A 12,536-nucleotide genomic window follows, 5' to 3' on the forward strand; every position below is an offset into this window, starting at 1 on the left:
CATGAAAATAGCCCAGAAATGATACAACTTCTTAATTAGACTAGAGTGATATAACTTCAACTTAAAGAAAAAGAGTAGTCATTGAATTTAGCTTTTATTCTTTTCTATCTATGCTAATCTATTATTCTTACCAAACACATAGGTTCCCATGGATGCTAAGAAAAGATACAACCTGCTCAGGGGAAGATGTCCAGTTGGTTTATCAGCTGTCACACAGCTTATTCTGTAGTTTTCCAAGTTAAGAAGTGAAAAAGTGTTTAATTCTCTGATTATCATGAGGACTTCCATTCATCAAATATTCATGGTGTACTAAGAAATTGGCTAAACTCTTTGCATACATTAACTGATACACTTAAAACAATTCTGTTTGTAAAGGTAATTATCCTAATTATAAAGTAGTTCATCAGAAAAAGACTAACTGATTTCCCCAAAGTCATACATCCAGGGAATGGTTGAATTAAGATCTGATGACTTCAAAAACAATAAAGACTTTTTTAAAGCATTTACAAAAGAAGTGCTACAAATCTCCAAGTCAAAAGATATATGTTGGCAGATGAGAAAGAATATACTCTACTTTTTCTTATTATTAGGTCTGTAATACTTTTACTCTGACAGACACATCTTAAGCTATAATGTATTTGTTATTGTTATTATATTTATTTATTTATTCATTGGATATAAAGAGTCAGAAATTGAGAGGATAGGATAGATAGAGAGGGAAAGAGACAGAGAGACACCTTTAACACTGCCTCTCCACTAGCAACGCTTTCTGCCTTCAGATGGGGACCAACGGCTTGATCCTGGGTCCATGTGCATTGTAACGTGCACTCAACCGGGCATGACACTGTACCTGCCCCTTAAGCTATCATTTCTATATTTGTTTATAAATATTTAATTGTTAGCCTGAAACTAACATTTGATCCTCTAGACAATGTTTTTCAAACTATCATCACTTTTTTTTTTTTTTTACCAGAGTACTTTTCAGCTCCGGTTTATGGTGGTACAGGAGATTGAACCTGGGACATTGGAGCCTCAGGCATGAGTCTCTTTTTGATAGCACTAAAATTCTCTCTCCAGTGTGGTAAGTGTTGGGTTAGAATCTAGGTCCTGTGCATTGCAAGGCAGGCACACTATCCAAGTGAACTATCTTCATGGCCTTTAAACAGTATTTCTTCTAACTATAGGGAATACACCCTCTTTCCTATTTTATTCCATTTTATTTATTCATTTCCTTTATGATGCCATAAGATGAATCATGAACTATGAGTGGGACAAGTACATAATAAATACCATCAAAAATTAAGAATTTGATCAATAATGATCATTTACTTCAGAGCTATTGGTCAATTCCTTCACTATTTTGACTGATTCCTTGTCCGATTCTTACCCACTGAGAGAAAAAACCAAGGTTCCATGTCAAACGTTTTAATTTCCTGTAACTCTGCTTTTCTTCCTACGCCAAGGGAAGTCTGCCCTCTAATGATGCAAAAGAGCCATGGATTTCGAAGACTCATCTTCAGACAATCAAACAAAAGAGGAAACTCTAAATGCAGGAGATTTGAAAAGAACTTTAGAGCTCATCACTGTAATTTTCCCATTTAGAGAAAGGGGAAACTGAAAGCTACAAAGGCCTCTTCCTCTCCAGCCCCATTTTTGTATGAAATGTCTACAGTCCACACACATTTGCACTACCCATGTGTCTACAACTGTACTATATGTCAGTAACTCCCCAATAACAACAGAATTAAAAATGGTTATAGGTTGAAAGGAACAATATTTACTTTCAAATGTAGATCAGCAAAATGTTTCTGAGACACTGAGAAATGTCTTTAAACAAGTAGCAAGAAGCAAGTAGTGAGAGTAGGTCTGTACTTAAAAGTAGAAAGCAAAATCAAATCCATGATTTTAAAAAGATTCACTATTTTAATTTAAGAAAAATTTGGCTTAGATTCTGAATAATTGAACCAAAGTCTGAGAATCTTCCTAAGGAACACCAGAATTAGACTGATATATTAGAGTGGAAACAACAACAAAGGAGTTCTTCCTCTACCTTTCAGAGGGCTGGTAGGGGGGTGGAGCAAAGTGGAACTAAGAATCTAGATTTTCTTGTCCTTCTACCAGGTGCTGCTAAAATATCATGTCTCTTTTCATAGTCCTTTTCAGTTTTCATAAGATTGTACTGTAACTGTTTCTTCTTTTACCTGTCTGTATGTAATAACTACAAAATCTTATGTGATAATGACAACTAAGTTCATGTTGATTACCAGTATATCCTTAGTACTTACATAGGACTGATTCTTGGGACTGAACGAATTTTTAAGCATGCCTATACAATATTTGGTGTATATGAGGAAATAAAAAAAAGAAGGGAGGAAGAGGAGAAGAAGGAAGAAAGAGGAAGAGAAATACATTACCTGCTTATTTCTATCTATATTTCAAGATTCAGCTTATATGGCATCCTTTGTTTAAGTAATTGTCCAGAAGTATTCAGAAATTATTTTGTCAGATTCTCTTTATATTTTGCATGTGCCCTGCTTAGAGTCTTTAGATTATTCAAAACTTTTTTTTTACTTTTTATGTTCTGTTTAACACAATAAAGAATAAATGACAAATCTAACAGTGCCAAGTTTAGATACAAAAGTAGATGCTACAATATAACTTAAGTAGACTCCAACCCCAGTCTCTAATTTATTTACCCAGGTTTCCTTTGGGTTACTGAGTTGATAGACATCTGTGGATGACTATAGGTAAAACGTGTGTGTGTGTGTGTGTGTGTGTGTGTGTGTGTGTGTAAAATTAGGACAGCACTTCAACAGTTCCCACAAAAGTTTAAAAAATTATTTTAAAAATTCATGAGATCTATTCTATTCAGCTGTTATTATTTGTGATTAAAACAATGAATATCCTTAAAACAGATTTTATCCATTGCCACTCTCATTGCAAGTATAAGGACATGAAGGCATGCCTTAATTATTTGAGGGGAAGGGGCACTGATCAGAACAATCCCTGCAAATCTGATTAAATTAATACTCCATTGTGCAGCATCTACAGTAAGTCTTAGTTCCCTCAGCCTTTGCATGGTAAAAACTTATCTGTCCCCCTTCTCTGACAGAGGCTGAGAAAGGAGAACGGAATTCAGTATTATCAATGTGCTGGTTTATCAGATATGAATTCATTTGTTTTTCTCAAAATGACTTATCAGCATGAACAGAACTGGCTGGCCCAAGTGTAAATTGTGCTCCAAACACCCTTTCTGAGTTCCTGGAGCTCAAGAATGTTTTATCTCCCAGTTTGTTTCCCCTGTTTGTTTATGTTTTTTTAACTTCTTACCTATTGAGGTACATTTCTGGGTCAGGATTCCTGTAAAGATACTAGGAATCCGTGTACTGAAGGAAATTCCTGGCTCAGGCTATGTGATTGCCAGTTTTGTAAGATAGAATTTCAACTTTGATGGTGAAAAAAAAAATGGACAGTTTGAAGTGAGACAAATTGTCTGGAGATGGCTCCTGGGCTGAGCATCTGGGGTCCTCCTTCAAGCAGCTATTGTTTCCTTTCTCTATCTGTGGACAATAGCAAATGTCCTGTGTGAAAGGCAGAACCCAGGCCCAGCAGCTCTGCATGATAAATCAACAAACCAGAAGGAAGAGAAGCGCTTTGTTCAGTCCAATCCCATTACCTGCCTCACCTCACTTCTGAGGGCTTCTTCTACACATCTATTAGTAGGAATGATATTGGGCATCCTCACCAGGGCTTGGTCCCTCCCGGATTCATTCATGTCTAACATTGCTTCAGTTTGTTCTGTGTTTTCAAGACACGCTTTCATCTTATTATCTTTCTGGACCACAGAGCTAATCTATATATGACTTCACAAATCAGTCATTTACATAGATAAATGTGGAAAGACTTAGCTCAGTAAGGCTTGGCTTTGCTAATCCCTTGAACAAGAAAGTAAATTACAATGATTTAAATAAAATTGTATTCCGAAGTTTCTCTGAAGATAAAATCAATGATAAGAAGTATCAATTTGGATTTCTTACTAGAAATACTTCACAACTAAGGGGAAGACAAAAGTCACATTTGTATGACTCCTGCTTTGGTTTATAATATGATAATCCTATTTTTTTTGTTTGTTTCTTAAGACATATTCACACGTAGAGGCACATTCTATGTGAGGAAAATCTGAAGCTAAGCCAGAGATGTGTCTATCAGAAAGTTTTTTGTATCCCTCAGATAATATTTCTTCCTAGCATTGCACTGTGTGGTTTGAAGCAATAATGATGGTAAGAATCATGGAATTATAAAGATGTCTCTGTGTCCGAGGCTAGACTCATATCCAAAGCAAGTTTATTCAGCCCTTCTTATGAAAACTTCCTAGGGAAGTGACTCCATAAACCTTCTTAATGAGATATTTCAGAATGTGGTATTTGATAATGACAGTTTAGCAAGGAAATCAAATCCAGGGTACATATTAGCAAAACTGACCAAAGTATGGGGTATACTACTGATTTAATGTAAGTATGAATCAATTGCCAACTAGTCAAGGTGGAAGAATCAAAGTTCTGGCATGTGCAGCATCAGAGATCAGAGAAAGGAAGAATGACATGGATGCAAAGTAATCAAAGTTTATTTGAAAGACAGGTATCTGTGTTTTCCAATGGTAGTGCTAAGAAACTAAGAAAAATTTCAGATAAAAACAAACTGTATATGGGAAATGTAGATGTAAAATTTAGACAATACCAATCACAAAAAGAAGTTTCTTATATCATTCTTCATGTGAGCTTTGGAAAGAAGAGGTATTTCAGGTTGGGCAATCTGAATCACCAGAAGCAAGGCAATGACCCTAGCTTGAAACATTTACCAAGCCCAATGCTGACTGGAAATACAAAAGCTGCCTTACCATCTTTAGCCTCATGTAAGGAAATGCTCCTAGTTTTCCTTTCTCTAAACTACTAAAGTCATTAACACCAAGTCCTATCTTGCTTAGACTTTTCTAGAATGACTGCTACCCAAGTCCATTACAGGGCTTTATTTCCACTAAACTATGATACCAAAGAATTTATTAGGGAAAGATGTTAAGTTCCCTTAGCAAAAGCAAAATTCCTCACACCCACATTAGAATTTTGAATAGATACATTTTACTGAGGTTCATTTTTAAAGAAAGTTAAATTTCTAGTGAGAAACAAAATCTGCTCTCTGTCAATCCAGTGAAATCTAGTATCTTCTTTCTTGAAAGTTGAAATATTATGGCTAAAATGAATATGTGTCTTCAGAATCTACATTTAAATAATTGCCAAAATTTAAATTGGTTACTTATTGACACTAGTTACTTCCAAAAAGAAGGAGGAGGAGGAGGAGGAGGAGGAGGAGGAGGAGGAGGAGGAGGAGGAGGAGGAGGAGAAGGAGAAGGAGAAGAAGAAGAAGAAGAAGAAGAAGAAGAAGAAGAAGAAGAAGAAGAAGAAGAAACAAATTCAGCAGGAGATCTTATATTTTAGTTTTAATATCACTTGGTTTCTATTTATCGTCTGTTTTTACTGAGGAAAGAAAATGTTAGTGTTTTGTATGTTAAGTGTGAAAGAAAGGATGTGTCCTTATGAACTTTAAAGATCTTGAAGAATAAGTAAGAACTTTTCTAAATGACTAATACTAGACTTAGAACTTTTGGAAAACATTTATAGTATTTCTGAAGGCTATCTAGTGGTCAGCTTGTCTGATAGGACTTTAGCTCTCATAGGAAAACATAAGATGATATAAATAAAATGAATTTTTCCAGAGACGGCCCCTGTACTGAGCATATGGATTCCATATTCAACCAGTCACTATTTTACTTATTTGGACACTACAGAAAATTTTCATTCTACAACTAGTACCATCCTATAACTAGTGACTTTACCTGAAAAAAATTAGAAGCAACAAAAATTAACATCAATTACTTAGCACCCCATTGATAACTTCATTTTTCTTTCTTTTTAAAAATTTTTTTTTATTTAAGAAAGGATTAATTAACAAAACCATAGGGTAGGAGGGGTACAACTCCACACAATTCCCACCACCCAATCTCCATTTCCCACCCCCTCCCCCGATAGCTTTCCCATTCTCTATCCCTCTGGGAGAATGGACCCAGGGTCATTGTGGGTTGCAGAAGGTGGAAGGTCTGACTTCTGTAATTGCTTCCCCGCTGAACATGGGCATTGACTGGTCGGTCCATACTCCCAGTCTGCCTCTCTCTTTCCCTAGTAGGGTGTGTCTCTGGGGAAGCTGAGCACCAGGACACATTGGTGGGGTCTTCAATCCAGAGAAGCCTGGCTAGCATCCTGATGGTATCTGGAACGTGGTGATTGAAAAGAGAGTTAACATACAAAGCCAGACAAATTGCTGAGCAATCATGGACCCAAAGCTTGGGATAGTGGAGAGGAAATGTTAGGGAGGTACTCACTGCAAACTTTAGTGTACTTCTGCTTTCAGGTATATATTTTGCAGTAGTTTATGGATACGTGTGAACAAAAGCTCTCTCTCACAGAAACTGGTGTATATAGGCTTTGGGACTTCATTAGAAAGTGAACCACCTGAGATGAACTAGAGTGTACTATAAAAGGTAAGGTCTCACCCGAGTAATGAAGCTGAAGGGTTGTCATTCCACACGTGAAGTCTCTGGACACAGTCTGAGGTGAAGCATATTGAGGTGGCAATCGTTGCGTTGGTTAGGTTGTGGTCGGCAGATGCAATATTATTTGATATGGATTGGGAGAGGCATACAGGAAAGTGGGCCCTATCCAAGGGTTCCAGGACTGGGGGAAGTAAGGCTCTATAGTGGAGATGTGAGGTTCCTGCTGTCTTAGGGTTCAAAAAGACAATTGATAGTTAATGTTATCATCACATTATTTGGTAATTGGGTTAAATTTGAAAAGTCCTTTTGTTAGGGTTTGCTGTACAGTACCCAGTATCTTGTATATAGCTGTGGATTGGATGCTTCTAATCTACTTGGTCTAGGCTTTTGAGAGAGTCCGCATATCAAATACACAACCTATATATTAAAAAGATTCAGTTTGTGTTTTGAAAAACTTTGAGACATACAATTGATTCCCCCCCCTCATATTAATTAACTAGTGATTTATATGACTACATTTTGCTAGGAGTGTACATAAACACAATTTCCACCACCAAAAGACTGTGACCCATCCCACCCACCCACTCCCACCCCCACTGACCCAGGAAGCTGCAGGTCTATCCCTCACCCAGGGCTTTTACTTTGGTGCCCTACTTACAATTTGGTCAGGTCCTGCTTTTAGTTTCCTTTTAAGATCTTCTTACTCAACTTCTGTTCATGACTGGGATCATCCCATACTCATCTTTATCTTTCTGACTTAGCTCACTTAACATAATTCCTTCTAGCTCTGTCCAAGATGGGTCAGAGAAGGTGGGTACATTGTTCTTGATAGCTGCATAGTATTCCATTGTGTATATATACCACAGCTTTCTCAGACACTCATCTGTTGTTGGGCACCTGGGTTGCTTCCAGGTTTTAGCTATTATGAATTGTGCTGCTATGAACATAGGAGTACACACCTCTTTTTGGTTGGGTGTTATGGAGTCCTTGGGGTATAACCCCAGGAGAGGAATTACTGGATCATATGGAAGGTCCATATCTAGCCTTCTGAGAGTTTTCCAGACTGCTCTCCACAGAAGCTGGACCAATTTACATTCCCACCAGCAATGTAAAAGGGTTCCTCTGTCCCCACATCCTCTCCAGCATTTGTTGCTGCTGTCCTTTTTGATGTATGCCATTCTTACTGGAGTGAGGTGGTATCTTAGTGTTGTCTTAATTTGCATTTCTCTAACAATCAGTCACCTAGAGCAGTTTTTCATATGATTGTTAACCCTTTGGATCTCCTCTGTGGTGAATGTTTTGTTCATATCCTGTGCCCATTTTTGGATGGGGTCATTTGCTTTTTTGGTGCTAAGTTTGCTGAGCTTTTTATATATTTTGGTGATTAGTTTCTTGTCTGATGTATGGCATATGAAGATCTTCCCCCATTTTGTGAGGGGTTTCTCTGCTTATTTAATAGTTTCTTTGGAAGCTTTTCAATTTGATGTAGTCCCATTGGTTTGTTTCTGCTCTAGTCTTCCTTGCAATTGTGTTTGATTCATCAAAGATGTCCTTGAGGTGTAGGTGGGAAACTGTTTTACCAATGTTTTCCTCTAAGTATTTGATTGTTTCTGGTCTAACATCTAGGTCTTTGATCCATTTGGAGTTGATTTTTGTTTCTGGTGAGATAAAGTGGTTCAATTTCATTCTTCTGCATGTTACAACCCAGTTTTCCCAGCACCATTTATTGAAGAGAGCCTCCTTTTTCCATTTAATACTATGGGCCCCCTTATCAAAGATTAGATGTCCATAGGTGTGGGGATTTATTTCTGGACTTTCAATTCTGTTCCACTGTTCCATGTGTCTATTTTTGTTCAAGTACCATGCTGTTTTAATGATGATGGCTTTATAATATATTTTAAGGTCTGGGAGTGTGATGCCTCCATTTCTGTTTCTTTTCCTTAAGATGGCTTTGGCAATTCTAGGCGTTTTCAGGTTCCAGATAAATGATTAGTGTTTGTTCTATTCTCTTAAAGAAGCTTGGTGGAACTTTGATGGATATTGCATTAAATTTGTATATGGCTCTGGGGAGAATATTCATTTTGATATTTATCCTTTCAATCAATGAGCATGGGATATCTTTCAATTTCTTGGTGTCAGTTTCTATTTCCTTAAGTACTGACTCATAGTTTTCAGCATACAAGTCTTTCACTTCTTTGGACAACTTTATTCCTAGGTATTTGATTGATTTTGCTGAAACAGTAAATAGGAGTGATTTCTGGATGTCTTCTTCTTCAGATTTAGTGTTTGCATAAAGAAATGCCACTGATTTTTGTACATTGATTTTGTAGCCTGATACCTTGCTATATTGCCTAATAACTTCCAGTAATTTTCTGCTGGATTCTTTAGGGCTTTCTATGTATACTTATCATATCATCTGCAAATAGTGAGAGCTTGACTTCTTCCCTTCCAATCTGTATTCTTTTGATTTCTTTCTCTTGCCTGATTGCTATGGCAAGAACTTCCAATAATATGTTGAAGAGTAACGGTGACAGTGGACAGCCCTGTCTAGTCCCCGATCTGAGGGGGAATGCTTACAGCTTCTGTCCATTGAGTATGATGTTGGCTGTAGGTTTGCTATATTTAGACTCCACTATCTTGAGGAATTTCCCATCTATTCCCATTTTTTGTAGAGTTTTGAGCATGAATGGGTGTTGGATTTTGTCAAAGTATTTCTCTGCATCTATTGAGATAATCATGTGGTTTTTGCTTTGTTTTTATTGATGTGGTGAATGACATTGATTGACTTATGGATGTTGAACCAACCTTGCATTCCTGGGATGAATCCCACTTGGTCATGATGAACAATCTTTTTGATATGTTGCTGTATCCAGTTGGCCAAGATCTTGTTTAATATTTTGGCATCTGTGTTCATCAGAGATATTGGTCTGTAGTTTTCCTTTTTTGTTGTGTCCCTATCAGCTTTTGGTATCAGGGTGATGTTGGCTTCATAGAAGGTGGAAGGGAGTATTCCTGTTTCTTCAATCTTATGGAAAAGCTTAAGAAGTATGGGTACTAACTGTTTCCTGAAAGTTTTGTAGAATTCGTTTGTGAAGCCATCTGGTCCAGGACTTTTGTTGTTGGGGAGATTCTTAATAACAGTTTCAATTTCTTTGTCTGTAATTGGTGCATTTAGATTTTGTAGTTCTTCTTGGTTCAGTTTTGGAAGGGCATATGCTTCTAGGAATTGTTCCATTTCTTCCAGATTCTCTAGCTTGGTGGCGTATAGTTCTTCATAGAAGTTTCGCAGGATTCTATGGATTTCTGTGGTGTCAGTTGTGATATCTCCTCCATAGTTTACAATTCTATTAATTTGAGTCTTCTCTGTTTTTTGTTTGGTGAGTCTGGCTAGGAGTTTGTCAATTTTGTTTAATCTTTCAAAGAACCAACATTTGGCTTCATTGATCTTTTGTATGGTTCTTTTATTTTTGATGTTGTTTATTTCTGCTCTAACTTTAGTGATTTCCGGCCTTCTGGATGCTTTAGGGTTCCTTTGTTCCTCTTCCTTTAAGTCCTTGAGGTGTACAGTAAGGTCGTTCATTTGAGCTTCTTCTTGGTGTTTAATATGTGATTGTATGGCTATAAGTTTCCCTCTCAGTACTGCTTTAGCTGTGTCCCAAATATTTTGATAGGTTGTGTCTTTATTTTCATTTGTTTCCAGGACCATTTGAATTTCCTGCTTAAGAGAATCTCTGACCCAGTGGTTCTTAAGGAGTATGTTGTTTAGTTTTCAAATTCTGTGATTTTTAATAATTTTCTGTTTGTTGTTAAATGTTAGTTTTACTCCACTGTGGTCTGAGAAAATACTTGGGATGATTTCAATGCTCTTGAATTTATTGATGCTGTCTTTGTGGCCTAACATGTGGTCTATCCTTGAGTATGTGTTATGTGGATTTGAAAAGAAGGTGTATTCCAGTTTTTTGGGGTGAAGGACTCTGAAAACGTCCAAGAGGTCTAGTCTGTCAATCTCTTCATTCAAATCTCTTGTATCTTTGTTGGTTCTCTGCTTTGTTGATCTGTCTGAGTGTGAGAGTGGGGTATTGAAGTCTCCCACTATTATTGTATTACTATTGATGTATTTTTGAAATTCTTTCAGTAGGTGCTTGATGTATTTAGATGGTCCCTCATTGGGTGCATAGATGTTAATAATTGTTAAGTCTTCTTGGCTGATTGATCCTCTAATCATTATGTAATGTCCTTGCCTATCTTTTATTATTTTATTTAATTTAAAATCTATCATGTCTGAGATGAGAATGGCTGTTCCTGCCCTTTTTTGTGGTCCGTTAGCCTGTACGATAGTTTTCCATCCTTTCACTTTAAGTCTGTGTTTATCTTGTTGTGACAGATGGGATTCTTGCAAGCAGCATATGGTTGGGTTATGTTTTCTGATCCATCCCCCCACCCTGTGCCTTTTGATGGGTGAGTTTAAACCATCGATGTTTATTGATATTATGGATTTAATGTATTGTAGTGCCATTGTTCAAAAAAAATTTTTGTTTGCTCTGATATATTTCAAGTATTATAGTGATGTTCTTGTTTATAAGAGGTCTTTTATAACCTCTTTCAGGGCCGATTTGGTGATGGTTGCCTCCTTTAACTGTTGTTTAGGTTTTGATCCATCCATCTAGCTTGAATTAAAGTCTAGCAGGATATATTATCCTTGGTTGAAACCCTTTTTCCTTTCAGGGCTCGATAGATATCTTGCCATTCTTTTCTAGCTTTTAGAGTTTGAGTGGAGAAATCTGCAGATAATCTTATGGGTTTTCCCTTGTATTTGACTTTTTTTCTTCTCTCTTGCAGCCTTTAGGATCCTTTCTTTATCCTTACTACTTCTCATTGTGACTATGATGTGTCTTGGTGTCTTCAGGTCTGGGTTGATTCTGTTTGGTATTCTCTGGGCCTCTTGAATCTTGATGTCCTTACTGTTATTCAGGTCTGAGAAGTTTTCTTCTATTATTTCCTCTAGAATGTTTGCTTCCCCTTCCTCTCTTTCTTCCTCTGACAGGCCAATTATACAAATGTTACTTCTTCTGAGATCATCCCATATGTTTCTGTTGTTGTTTTCAGTGTCTCTCAATCTCTTTTTGAGCTCTTTCACCTCTTTCTTAGTTTTCTCTAACTCATCGTCTGTCTAATTCTTTTTTCTGCTTCTGTTAGTCTGCTTTCCCTTGCCTCAGCTTCTTTCTTCATTACAGCTATTTCAGCTTTCAGTTCTCTAATTGCCTCAAGATAATCAGTACTTTCCTTGGGGGTCTCAGCTGTTGTTTCCCTAATACTGCCATTCCTTTCCTCCAATGTTGTTTTCATTTCTGTGATTAATAAGTTTATTATTGCTTGCATAGTTTTCTTATCTATGGTTACTTCTGGCTGATTTGTAGTTTCTTCTGGGCTCCTGTCTTCATTCATTGGAGTAGCAGTTTTATTTGGTTTTGATCTACCCATTTTTTTTATTTGTGTGTTTCTTTTTTTTTATGCTCTGTTGTTCCTCAGTTGTTGTGTCTTGAGTACAAGTAACACTGTACTAAATAACTTTATGACAATTGCACTCACCAACCTCAGGAATTACAGTAGCAACTGAAGCAAGTAGTGAAGCAGTTTAATTGTTACCAGTTAGCCAAACAATTTCTCCAGTCCGTGAATAAATAGTAACCAAATCCCGGTGAAGAAGAAAGAGAAAAGAAAGAAAGGATAGCAAGAATAGACAGTTATGCAAATCTACTATCCACTGTATATTCTAAGGGTAACAAGAGGGGAATGGGAACTAGAGCAGAGATACACACATAGAGAGTCCACTCTGAGTCAGATTTCTTCCCCAAAATAATTCACAAATTCAGAAAGGCAAAGACGAAGGAAGAAGTGTATGACAAGATAAAAAAAAAGAGAGGCAAGAGAG

Source organism: Erinaceus europaeus, chromosome 4 (assembly GCF_950295315.1).
Source record: "Erinaceus europaeus chromosome 4, mEriEur2.1, whole genome shotgun sequence".
NCBI classification, from domain to species: Eukaryota; Metazoa; Chordata; class Mammalia; order Eulipotyphla; family Erinaceidae; genus Erinaceus; species Erinaceus europaeus.